At 37.4% G+C, this 14,299-nt stretch overlaps 1 protein-coding gene across 6 annotated transcripts in view, besides 1 other annotated feature; it reads right to left on the bottom strand.

Annotated features, from left to right (window-relative positions):
• B3galt1 (UDP-Gal:betaGlcNAc beta 1,3-galactosyltransferase, polypeptide 1) overlaps nucleotides 1-14,299 on the bottom strand; it is a 557,194-nt gene that overhangs the window by 488,641 nt on the left and 54,254 nt on the right. The gene's annotated exons all lie outside the window — the stretch shown is intronic.
• Nucleotides 5,202-6,950: an enhancer, noted in NCBI's record as "VISTA enhancer mm1717". NCBI's record gives its function as "enhancer in: eye[4/5] | heart[5/5]" and the evidence as "EXISTENCE:transgenic organism evidence [ECO:0001131][PMID:17130149]".

Below are 14,299 nucleotides of genomic sequence, written 5' to 3'. Positions count from 1 at the left end.
AAATAAGTGGCTAGGAAACATCTAAAAAATTATTCAACATCCTTAGCCTCCAGGGAAACAAAGAATAAAACTACTTTAAGTTTCTCTCTAACCTAGTCAGCATGGCCATCATAAGGAATAGGAATGAGAATAATTGTGGAAATTCATATGGGGAAATGGAACCCTTATACACTACTGCTGTTTGCAAACTAGTGCAGACATACTTGAAAGTGGTCTAGAGGCATCTCCAAACATTAAATGTAGGTCTATCATTGCATCCAATATTACTCCTGGCCATATACCCAAAGGACTTTATATCTTGCTACAGAGGTACTTTCACATTTATGTTCATTGCTAGTCTCCTCAAAATAACTTAGAAATGAAGTACAGATAGATAACCATCAATGTCCACTTGTAAATAAATATTTGGCATATATGCTGAATGTACTATTACTCCTTTTAAAGACAAAGAAATCACGAAATTTGCAAATAAATAGAATTGTAAGAAAATTCTACTAAGATCACTCTTCCCCCAAGAGACAGAGCTGGATGTTTTCTGTCATAAAAGGATCCTAGAGTTGAATCTTCTGTTTTACATGTTTAACAGAGTATACATGAAAACTAGGAAACCCAAAATTTTTCAATGGCAGGGAGATGCATTTATGGAGGGGCAATAGAAGAATATTGGTAAAATGAAAGTAGATAATACTTGGCACAGAAGAGTTAAAGCAGGTAATGAATTGATCAGAATTGCAAAATGGGGGGGGGGGGCAAGCAGAAAGAGTAACCAAAATAAAGCATTTAAGAAGCTACGTGGGAAGTTATGATATTGCAATCAAAGTAAAGCAATAAAATAAAATAAAATAAAAGGATAGGAGAACATATATGAAATTTAAAAGCAGGCAGAGAATAAAGGGAACTAAAGATTTAAACAGGAGTGAGATGAAGTATAAGGGGGGAAAAAGGTCATAATGGATTAACCAAAATTAAGAATTATGAAATGGCCTTATTAATCCCCACCTATTTCAAAGCTAATTAAAATGGAGTTTGAACAGAAATAATCCATATTAGTGAACAATGCTACTCAGAATAACAAGGGTTACTAAATTAAAATCTCCGTGCCAGGGCCAGGTTGTCTGCATATGAGTAATTGGTCAGAAAGCCTCCAGAAGCATCCAAACAAGACAAGATATTTGAAGATGGTAAGACCCTCATTGCTGGAGACAGTGCACCATTTGGTTTTAGGACACAGATACACCATCTTTAAGTGACCAGGAAACTTCCTATTGGATATCTTCCATAATACTGTGGTATTCAAGGGAATCTGCTAGGGAGAAAAAACTCCAATGTGTTGCGAGCCGGCCAGCGGCTCACATGAACTGGGTTTCACCTGGGAGGCAAACCAGGGCTGAATGTTTAATGGTGAATGCACTTATAAAGGTTGGAGGTGTGGGGGGAAGGCCTGTTCCTGCCAATTCATTCTTGGAACCTGGAACCAGCTGCAGGTGATGACTTGCAGGATAGGGTGTGGTCTCTTGAATGTCTCAACAGCCTCCCTGCAAGTAGCAGTATCTTGAAGAGGAACAGAGACAGTGGCTGAACAATAGAGTGATCTAGGAAGGCTTCATCTTAGGTAATCTCCTTAGTGGCAGAAAAGGTCGAGGTCTGGCTCAGCCTGCTTCAGGCTTGGGGGAGGTTACACCAATGGATTAATTGAGCACTGGCCCTTCCATGCTACAATTCCAACAGTCTATGAAAGATGTAACGACTCGTATACTAGTTCCAAAATTATTATAGAATGCAACTAATCACTATCTTCATTGGATTTTCAGCTTGATTCACAGAGTGGAATTTCATTCAATATTGGAAACATAGTCAAAATCCATGCTTAGGGAAGTCATAGGCCCTTGGGGAGAATCTATTGATGTTGGCATTCTAGATTCTTACTATCTAGCTTCCTTGTAAAAATTTTGAGTTTATGATTTTTTTCCTTCCCTTTTCTCCCTCTAAATCCTCTGATATACTCCTTTTTTGCTTTCTTTCAAATTCATGACTGTTTGTTTCCATTAAGTGTTTTATTTCTACTAACTTTTGTTCCATTAACATATATATATGTTCATATATAGATGTATTTTAAACTGGCAATATAACTACCCTGGCAAGAAATCACATCCAAAGTCTTAGGTCTGTGTGATCCACCTAGAATACAGAAACAAACTGAGTACACACCTTTAATCCCTAACAATGGTAGCTAAGTGAGGGGCAGACAAAGTGATGAACTAGAGAAAGAATTGACAGAATGATTCCAAGAAAAGATATTCCCAACTCTTAAAAGAACAGTCAGAAAAAAGAAGCTGCAGTACAAGGAGAGAGGTGGAGTATGAGTTCAGTTTATGGAGTTCAGAGACAACTTTTACAAGGAGAACAATTTCGTCAGAAGCCTAGAGAAGCAATTTGATTCAGTCAGCTTGGAGAGGAGTTTGAGACACAACAACTGATTTAAACTAGCCAGTCAGACTTCAGAAAGAAATAGAAAGGCTGAGTTTATTCAGCAGTAAACCTCAGAGGCTGAAACATTCTAGGTCTGGGTTATCAGACAGAAGATGGTTTGAAACCTTCAAAGTCCAGACTTGCAGAAGAATAGATTATAAGGAGGCTAGAAGTTTCCAGGTCTAGGCCTATGGATAATTATCACATTCCATCTTCAGAAGAAATTAAAGAGACAATTACATGCATATACATATATATGTACTCCTAAATATAACCTGCTTATTCAGTATACTGTCTCTTGTTTTTATAAATCTTCAGGGTTGACTATTTTGTATTGAATAAGCAGTTGTGCTGCTCCCTGGGGAAGAATCTTTTTCCCACTCTCAGCATTCCTTAGTTGCCTGATGTTCTTTGAGTGGGCCTAAGGACTCCTGGAGTTTTCTCTCAACTACATTGGCACATCCATTTTTGTTGTCCTTGTTCATCTCATGTTTAGACAATCATGTTGGTGCAACTTTTGACATTACTAAGAAATATACTCTCACAGCCTGATTCCCTGGCTCTTACATTCTTTTCTCCTCCTCTTCTGTAATGTTCCCAGAGTTTAGGTACAGGAGTTCTTGTGTAGATGTATCCATTTTGATTAGGCCACGGGTCTGCATTTTGATTGGTTATTTTTTCCGTAGGCACCATATAATGTTCCAAAGGAGGGAAATAACCAACATCTTAGACAGTTATGATGCCTATCAGCAACAATAAACAAGTGTAGAAGATAAACATAAGGATGACATAGGAGCATATATACCTTGGCTTGGCAGGAGCCAGCAGTTTATTAATAGAATTTAAGACCTGTTTATTAAGAGGAAAATCATGTCTGGTACCAGACCTTTAACCAACTACCCAACACTTAGTGAAGTCATAGATCTTGGAGGAGACCCTACAGCCACCACTTTCCTAAACCAACATATTTCCTAGCTGCATTCTAAATGCTTGTCCTCATATTCACAATTATGTGTAGTTCTTACCTTTCATCAAGGACAATTCCCTCTGCAATACACAAAGACCAGAGGAACTTCTTATTGTAGAATTGCCTTACTGGTCAAACTCCAAATGACTTTTCACAGTATTCTTCCTTACATTATTAAATTCTTTCCACCTTCACTAAGCTTTGGAGGGCATATGTAGAGACAGATATCCCATTTAAGGTTGAAGACCCACAGTTTTAATGCCTTGTCTCAGTGCTCACTATTGTAGTCTCTACAGAGGCAATTAATGAATGACAGCTGATAATCATAATCACCTAGATTTCTTCTAAGTATTTCTAGTATGTACATCTTCACATGGATGTTTTAGATATTTACAAGTTAGTCTATTTTTATAGCCTTAGAAATAATGAAGAATAGAATAGTCTTCAAAAATGGCATCACAAGGCACAAATTTCTTTTGTGCTTGAAAATTCAGCAAGGGAAATTCTTTCTCTCTACATGACATTCTCCTGTATTTTGGGGGTATACATACAGTTAATATATTTTTGGTTATTTATATTTATATAATATCTCTAGATATTATATATTTATATTTCTGATATAAGTAAGAGCTCCCTTGGGAAAGTGATGTGATGTCTATTTCCTGCTTGAAACCTTGTAAGGTAGGGTAGAATAAGGAAAAGATCATTATGGCTGCAATGGCTAGAACAACTAGAAATACATGGGAGAGCCAATAGCTCCAACATCATCACAGTGGAATAAGTTCTTCACAAATCACTGACAACAAATGAAGCTACCCAACATTGGTTTTTGAGCAAGTTTTCAAGATAATTATCTTGACAGGGAAGAACGTACATAATTACTTCTGAACTCCTCCCATTCCATGCGTGTTTTTGAGACTTACTTCATGATTTATAAAAAGCAGTGCATAGAGATGCTAAATTCAAGTCTCTACTTCCTTCTTAGGTTCTAGTTCATTCTGTCATTCTGTCATTCTGTCATAAGCTAGGTGATTATGTCATTCTGGACATGTCTCTCATAAGTAATCCCAAATGGTTACCAAAGCTGTCATTCATTCACTAATATCATAAACCAGGTATAGGATCTTGCCCATCAAAAGTGCAGATTTCTGCAGCATATAATTTTGTTGCTGTTATATTTTTGATTTTTAAAATCCAAACAAAATCGGTTACTAATGAACTATTATTACTCAGCATAGGAACTTTTAGGTCACGTATTGAACCAATACTTAATATACACAGAATTATAATGGGTTATAGGAAAATTTCTTTATATTTTCCATTACAACTAATGTAAAAGTATATATGTTTTGCAATCTGGAGAAATAATATAACAAGTATAAATAGATGAGATCATATCAACAGTGATGCTCATGGAAAGTACAGTTGCTGTCCAACTGTGAATTTAGGTGTAGGTGTGTAAGGAAGACTGAAATAAATCTCTGTGGAAGAAAAGGATGGATGAAAGTGAGATGAATAGGAGGACCTAATAATGTGATATATTTTAGAGGCAGAAGTAATGGAGAATGATGCCATCTTTGGGGCTTTATCATCTTGCTATAAGAACTGTCCATTGAGACATCCACACACAGAGGACATTTTGCTCAGAGCATTAAGTACTTTCTTGAAAAAAAGTGGCAGAAAAAAATCTAAAAAGTGAGAAATAAAAAGAGAGAAATAGAAAGTTCTCAGAAAAGTGAGATCAAAAGGCAGCCAAGAAAAACTAATCGGAAAGGGGAGGATCACAGTAGGAAGAGACAGAGCAATGCACACAAAAGACTAGTGATTACATACATCCAAAGACTTAAGAATTGAACATGTGTGTAAGCCAGTGAAATAATGAACGAAAAGGAATCCGTGCTTGAGACCCAGGAAATTCTCTTAGTATGGACAGAAGGTTAGAAAGGGACAGAATCAATGGCACATGATGACGTGAGGACAGTGATGACATTGAAGAGGGCCAAGAAGTAAATGTGAGGAAAGAACAAAGCAATATAAATGTGGATGCAGGAAGCACAGGGCAACGGGGAGTGCGCCTAGACCTAATGTACTTATATCCTATTCAGGTTTTATGCATCTTCCTCAGACATGCAGTTTCCTGTAGGGGGAGGAGCTGATACTAAAATTTGGTTCCCTAATTGGTTTGGTCACTAAAGAAGGTGGAAGCCAGTTGCTGGGCGAAGGGAAAAAAAGGGGACTTCCAGGAGGAAGAGGAGGGACACAGGGAAGGAGAGCGGTTTCAGACAGGCATTGGAATAGGAGGTACTGCCAGGAACTGCCAGAAATGGCAGCCTCTGCATCCAGAGGATGCCAGAAATAGACCAGCTGATAAGGTTAGAGCAGGAAATTCTTCACCCAACATTTGTGTTATCTGGCAAGTTCTAAATTTATAAAGCTGTCTAATGTTTTTCTTCCATGGAGCTAAGGTGGACGGGAGAAAGAAAGAAGGCAGGGTGGTTGATGGAGGGATGGCAAAGCTAGCCAGGAGGCTTTGCTGGGGCTGGCGGGAGCATAATTTTGGAGCTAAGCTGGGGTGCGGCATAGCTTTCAGTAAAGGAGTAAGCATGATTTTTAAATTACACACAACAGTTTCCAAGGATTTTTTTCAGTGTCAAAAATAGAAAAAAAAACAGACAAACAAACAAACAATAGCTTCCTCCCTTCAGAGGATTTATAAAACACTACAGTTCTTTGAACTGTGGAATAAGTATTTTTTTAAAAAATCTGCTCCAGTAACTTTCTTAGATTCCAAAACTTTGATTTGGGACAAAGAAGGTTTTAAAATGAAAAGAGAAACCGGAGGCCAATGAGCATGCAGGAATAAATGTTGCTTGGTGAGGGCTGTCAGCACGTTGAGAGGAAGGAGGTAGGTGAACAGTCAGCAGGCATGCCAAGCAGTGAGATTCTCTGATAAAGAAGGCTGTGGGTTTTCACTTCCATTTCCCCTTTGGGGTCTTGTTCATGGATGGCAAGTTCCCCTGGGTAGACCTGCCTTAACGCAAGTGCCAGACTGCACCCTCAGCTCTGTTTATCTCTTGTTCTCAAACAATTGTGCATTGTTTGCTTTTGCCATTTCCTTCAGAAGAACTTTTATCTGTATCATTAAGGGAAGATGATTCATTTGAGAAGCTTCTTGCTTTCTGGCTGGACAACTGGTCCCATTCCCTGACATCAGCGATGTCTTCAATTATTCAGAGCGGCAGTTCTGCTCTGCAGAATCCTCTGAAAATCGTGATGGGAGTTGATTCCTGCTTTCATCTAGTTTTTGATTCAGTAGATTGGAGTGAGGCTCAGGAACTGAGTTTCTATGTTTGAAGATGACACTGATGCTGTAGGTCTGGGGACCATATGTTGAAGTGCTGCTGTAATCAATTGCACCAAATGGGTTTTTCCAGAACTTAATGCTTGAGACTAAGTGAACAGTAAATGGGCATAAAATCCCCTTATTACAGCAATGCTTTCTGTTCAGGCCTTCAGCTAGACATCGCCCTGAATATAGTGACTACTCCTCAGCATTATCAACAGCAAACTAGCTGCTATCTACTTAACTGTATGCAGCCGGATATAAGAAACCAAGTGTCAAAATATGTAAAATTACAAACTATGTGAATACTTTATAATACATTTCTTCCTGTATGTCCCTGTAACATTCCAGTTCCTCTCAACAGAAGAGAGCTTTCTCCAAAGCAAATATGAATCACTGTCTGGAGGATTTTAACCTTTATTTTCTATTATCTTTAGCTGCAAGAAAGGCAGATAGAAGCCTTCCTTGAACTTCGAAAAGAATTTTAAATGCTTCTCCTTGACAATATTTTAGTATTACTTCCTAATTCATTTTAAAAATAAAGCTTTATTTTTTCTCTCTCTCATTTAATACTAACCTTACTTCTTATTCTTCTCATGTGTGGCAATGCTTGGTTGTTTGTTGATGCCAGAAGGGAAAGGTTTCTTTGTGCAGTTAGAGAACTGTTGTACAATAAATGATTTAAAAAATAAATAAATAAAAATAAAACAATGTTTTTGTTAATGGTCACTGGCCCAACTCTTTGGGAAGAACGTGTACTTTTCTTGAATGAGTAAATACAGAAGTAGTAAGTGTTCAATCTTAGCTTGAAACTTTCCTTTGTCAGCCACAAAGAGATGCTGACGGCAGAGGGCAGCTCAGTGGATATTTGAAGGTGAGGCAGATGTGGTCTGTAGATCTCCTCCATAGTTCTACACAGGCTTCATGTAAAATAGGTGTGCTTACAAGTCCTATAGCAAGAGCCATGGATATTTTAATAGCATACCTTAAAGTCTGAAATCTAACTCAGAGTCTGCATTTATAGTTAATGAAGAACTTACTGTGAATTGAGCGAGGAATAGTATACACTTGGTATATTGTATAGGGGATGTGTGTTACATATAGATTTTCCCCCCTTTGGCTGTATTTGTTTGGGGTAGGAGAGATTCAACCCAGGGCCAAGCACATGCTAGGATGGCTGTCTACTATCAAGCTACTGCAACGGATTTAAGTCTTGCTTTCAGATATCTGTTGTGAAGACGCAGTGTACTTTTAAAAACACTTACAAATGAGAGTAGCAATGTCCTACTCTGAGGCTTTTTGTTTCATTATCAAGGAAGGTATTTAAATAAGTATCTGCATATAATATATCATTTATAAAAATATGGTGGTTGCTTTAAATTTTTTTAAATGGTCAGCCAGAAAACATATACACAAGTAACATTATATGGATGGAAATGTTATATTTAGTAACTAATGTATATATACATACATGAACAAACATGTAGAACACACATATGTGTAATAATATTTAGTGGGAAAGAGGACATGTATTTGAAGGAGGACATGGAGGAGTACATGGAAGGAATTGGAAGGAGGAAAGAGAAGGGGGAAATGTCACAATGCCATTATGATCTTTTTAATAAAAGATGCCTTACATTAACAAGAATGAATGTGTCTAATTCATGATCTGAAATAATCAGTCTGCACAGGTGAAATTTACTAAAATTGTGTTTTAGTATACTATATTAATAAAGTAAATACTAAAAAAAGTAAATATTATGTATAGTATATAGAGTGTTACTTCAAACATCACATTGCAATGGATTACTAATGTCATGATTTCATGAGTACGTAATTTGATGATAGCAAAGTGAACCTTCTGTATAACATTTAAGTCATTACTGTGTTTGCAAGCATTCTTTAAAGCATTCACTAGATAACACCTTCATTCATAAATTTAAAAAAATCTATGTTAAAAAAATGGAGATAGCCAGCTCCAAAATGACAAAGTAAATTCAGGTAGCCTAATTTGCCTATCTGATTCTAAGCAACGATTCTTGGAGTCAATCATAATTTTCCCATACATCAGAGCCACCCAGACTCCTCCAACCTATCTCCAGATGTCTGTCTGTCTGTCCTGCATGGTTGTCGCCATGGTTCTGAGAATAATTTTAGTTGTTCTGCATTGAAAACTCCTAGCTAACATAACAGGCTTAGTCACTGGCCATCCTGACTCTCATTCCCAACATTAACACAAGTGATCTTCTGTACATCGATAGATTTTATCCAGTGCAAAAAGAAGTAAGTAATAACTTTGATTTCAAAATGGACTTTTGAAAACCATCTATTGTAATTCAAAGCACCCAAATTATAAAAATAAAACTAAAATGAGCAAAGCAGGGATTCACTCAATCTCACATTCAAAATGGTATTAGTTTGATCGTTCATGATTTCTGTAAATGTTAAAAACGAGCCTTGAATTCAAATTAGCTTATAGTTTTACCTACCATTTATATTGGAGTTTAAAAAGATTAATGTTCAATGTTTTATTAAAAAGCTATGAACTGTGTCCAAACAGATAAAAAGAAATGTTGAATAGGTTTCATGTAGGAGAATGTATGGCTTTTATTTTCCGAATAGCAACTTCAATAAATTAAAGTGCTCGATATTGTACCAGCCAGTGTCAGAAATGAATAGTGAACCCGCCAGCAGAAATGTTTTCAATTTCTTAAGCACCGTCCCAGTCCATGACAGAATTGATTGGCTTTTTGACACAAAACTGTAGTGGCAGAGACGTAAGAGGAAGAAAATTCCTCCTTAAAAAACACCTAAGATATTCAGTGACAAAGATTATCCAAGTGTAATTCAATACATCAAACATTCTATTTTAAGTAAAATGAATGCTCTTGTAAAAACTAAGCCTCTTGTATCAGTAAGATTATGTTAAGGACTTTTTTTTTCCTCCATGTGGCCCTTGACATCCTAGAACTCTGTACTCTCTCAGTAGAACAGGCTAGCCTTGATTGAACTCACAGATACTTTTGCCCCTGCCTCCCAAGTGCTTGGATTAACTGTGTGTGTGTGACCACCACCAACAAGGATTTTATTCTGCAGTAACATTAGCAAAAATAATGATTTCCCAAAAGAATAAAAAGTTGTAATATGAATTAAAGTTTTTAATTTTTCCAATTATTTGGGGGTTGGCCTGTTTGTTTTGCTTTGTATTTTTGAGACAGGTTCTTACTATGTAGCCCTGGCTGGCCTGGAACTCACTTTGTAGACCAGGCTGGCCTGGAACTCACTTTGTAGACCAGGCTGGCCTGGAACTCACTTTGTAGACCAGGCTGGCCTGGAACTCACTTTGTAGACCAGGCTGGCCTGGAACTCACAGAGACATTCCTGCCTCCGATTCCAGTGCCAGTATTAAAGACATGCACCACCATGCCTGACATATTTAACCACAGATTTTTTCCCCCATAAATTAATTAAACACTATGCTTTAACAGTTATTGCTGCCAGGCGTGGTGGCACACACCTTTAATCCCAGCACTTGGGAGGCAGAAGCAGGCGGATTTCTGAGTTCGAGGCCAACCTGGTCTACAAGGTGAGTTCCAGGACAGCCAGGGCTATAAAAGAGAAACCCTGTCTCAAACAAACAAACAAACAAACAAAAAAATAGTTATTGCTAAAGAACCAAGTAAATTTTAATTGAAGAAAATGAAAAAAAACTCTAAGATATAAATTAAGAAACATATGTAATTGATGTCTAGCATGAATTTTATATGCCTTATCAAAGTTCTAGTTTATGCACCTCAGTTCTAGAAAGCACTAGAAATTTCACTATATATGATGATATTCACATGTATATGCATACTAGCATACAAATATATGGACCACAACTTATTCATAGTACTTCGGACCCCAAATTTTAACTTAGGATCATAAAAGCAAGAGACATACTTACTTTAGTTCAATTGTTCTGAAACATGATTATCGACTATGAAAAATAGCACACCCTATTCTAAAATTTGAAAATAATGATGCCTTAAGAAATCAGATGTTAACTTAGTCTATCAAGATTTTGAGCAAAGACATATATTGGAGAACCTCTGATAGTCACTGTTTAGTCAATTTAAAAGCAAAGGAACCATAGCTTCTTGAGTATATGCAAAATATCTCCATCTCAGACATCTCTGTTCATATTGCATTATAAGTGAGATATGGACTCAACACAACCAGAGAATGATCCCTATTAGAAGCAGAGTTGGGGGAGTAACACTCTTGACAGAAGAGATTTAGCCAATGTTGGGCTTCCCACTGTGCCAAGTGTGTTCAGTTCCTCACTCTCTAAAAAGGTTTGTTATACTCAGTGCTGTAAGCATTTCTACACAGCACTTTTAAACACTGTGCTGTGTGAGTCATCTTCAGAGGCAGGATTCATCCCTTTCCTCCATCTGGAAAATAAAGGTGCATCAGACCCTGATCATCCTAATTACAAATCTCAATCTATTTAATTTTTGAAGAAAAACAAAACCACACTGTTAATTTTTCTACTTTTAGTTAAAATGTCCATGATTGCCATTCACCATAAATGTTCAAACTAATTGCATATATTTCTAACTTAATGGCTGAGAAAAATCAGTCATTTGGTTTGAAAGAATGATAGTCTCAGTTACAGAAATGTAAAATATAATAACAGGCATGCATCCTATTAAATGCTTTTTATAGAAGTTAGGATAACCCCTGAAACTCACTCAACTCCCGGGTCCTGCCCTAGGCAGAACAGTTTGCATCAATCCAGTTTCCACAGAAAAGATCCAAAAAGGTCAGCTTAACTATTCTTCATCTCTAGACAAACTATAATTGTCAACTTATTTGTTGGGCTTTCTGAACCTTGAAAAGTCCTTGTAAGAGTTACCCACAAGGTTCAATAGGAAATCAATGATCATCTTAAACCATGTTTGAAGGAGGGAGAGCAAAATGGTACTGAAGCTTAGGCACTTTCTAGATGACAAAGTGTATTCCTCTAGATCTCTTATTCAGAATCTATTATATACACTGCTATTTTTTGAAGTTTGGACTGAAGAAGGAGATAAAATTTGATGTTGGCCATGGAGAATGGGAAGAGTCTACTTTGGGAAGACGAAAAGGAGGTGTCTAGTGATGGAAATATGTTGGCAGAATAGCAGTGTGGTATAGAGCAATAGTTAATGCATACAATGATGGCAAGCTTCTAACAAAGAGGAAATAATTTAAAATAAAACTAGGTAGGCAGGTACCAATTGAAGCACAAGCACTGGGAAACGACTGCAGGGTTCTGAGGGAGAGAATAACAACTAGAATGCTGTGGAGATAGAACGACAACGTCAAGCGAGTGGCTCTTAATAAACTTTGAACACTGAAATAGAAAACAAAGTCAGATTCGAGGAATTATCAAGGAAGGAGCAATGGACTGTTGGACCTACCACTCTGAGAAGGGAGGATGTAGGGCAGAGAGAGAGAGATAATTTAATGTTTTAGTCATTCCAGAGAGACCAAAACACTGGCCTAATGATAAGAGAGAAAAAATAATTATATAGAGTGGAATGCTATACAATGTAGCAATCTTGACAAGGCATTGCTCTCAGAAGTACTTATCAGACAAAGGAGTAGACACAAAGGTATATATCATAGTCTTAACACCAATGCACTTAGTGCTTCACTACTATTATTGGAAAAAGCACATTTATCCTTTCCTTTTTTTTAAACAAGAAATGAATAGAAGTCAAACCTCCAAGTGGTGTTAGACTATCAACAAACAAAATGCCTATGGGGCCAGCATTAGCTACTACTAAGTTATTCATGTAGAATATAGGGAAAAAGCAAGGAATTTGGAAAACATGTACAACTTCTATAAACTGAACTATTTCAAACTGATTTTAAAATTCAAGCACATTTTATATTACTGCATATTTGCTGAATGAATTAGAGCTAAGCAAAGACATAGGAAAAAGTAATAAATATGCTACCTCTTGTAATACTTGTCTCTTCTCTATTACCTGAGTTTTATAGACTGGACAAGACATTTCATGGCCTTAGAAAATATCCTACCTTGCAATATTGAGAATGCTTATGTAAAACCAGCTAGATATCAAGGTAGGATGCCACCCCCAGACTTCCCCACTATCTCACTATCTCCGTGTCCCCCCATCCGGTCCTCAGTCTCATGACCGCCTACTTGTTGTACCCCAGCCTCAAAAAGGATCATAGACTCCCCAATCCACTAGCAACTACATGGACTAGGAAAAGCCCAGGCCACACAGACCAGAAGACCAGAGAGGAAACAGAAACAGAGCACCCAACCAACAAAGATAACGTAGATTATCAGTACCTAGACCTTTCATTATCTCAAACCCAATGCATGATGTCACCAACAGAACCCAGCTCTCCTACTACAGCAAGGCCTGAACATTCCAACACCACAGAAGCACAAGAAGAAAACCTTAAAACCAACTTTATGGAGATGACTGAGGTCTTTAAGGAAGAAATAAATAAATCTCTTAAGGAAATTCAGGAAAACACAAACAAGCAACTGGAGGAAATGGGTATTTAAGGAAAGTCAAGAATAAAAAATAGCTAGATATCCCAAGGGAGTGAGTTGAACACCTGAAATAAAGTAGTCTCCAAAGGAGCTGTGAAATGGTAAGTCTGATTACTTAACACTAAGGTAGCTTGCATTTTAATGGACATGATTGAAAAAAAAATGTTTTAACACTCAAATCCAACCACCACATTAATACTTCAAATCATCAGCCTCAAATTTTTAAAAGTCAAATAATAAAAAGTTTCTCAGTCATCTTATATGTAATTAAGTTTCCTTTCCAAGTTGGGAAAGAAAATGAAGAATGTGGATTATTTTTACCTTTATTATTATCTGCATAGAAAATCCCAAAGGAAACCTTCCATCAGAGCTTGGCCAAGATTCAGCTCATGAGTGAAAGTTGGACATGCGTGCAGGAAAGGGCAACTCACTATCCACTCTTGTATTCATTGCTTCCTCACACTTTCTCCACAGACTTTATTCACTATCGCCATTTGCTTTACATATTTATTCATTTTGTATGTAAATGTGAACCCTTAGGCATGCTGCAGCACACATGTGAAGGTCGGAGAACAATTGTGGGAGTCACTTCTCTGATTGCACACACGAGGTAGGTTCTAGAGAAATGGATTGAGGATGGCAGGTGCTGACTACCAGGTGCCCTTACTCACAGGGCAATCCGCTGGCCCCACAGAACTTTTAAAAATTCTCTAATGTTAGCAAGGGTTCATCTTTGCACACAGAATCCTCAATTGACTCTCTACAGTGTGTGGGTCCTTGAGAGTTCTGCTGGGATCCTGGTGTATGGCATATATCTATCTCCATTTGGCCTGTTCTCTGGGAAGTACTGACTGACTAATCACTTCTGTCAAACTCTCTTGCTCTCTTTTGCACTATTCATCACACCTGCAGTGTGCATTATCCCATTATTCTCCTTTGTTTGTAGCTCAGTTTCTGA

Source organism: Mus musculus, chromosome 2, assembly GCF_000001635.26.
Source record: "Mus musculus strain C57BL/6J chromosome 2, GRCm38.p6 C57BL/6J".
NCBI lineage: Eukaryota > Metazoa > Chordata > Mammalia > Rodentia > Muridae > Mus > Mus musculus.
Note: the sequence above shows the minus strand (reverse complement) of the source record. Positions and strands in the feature narration are given on the sequence as shown.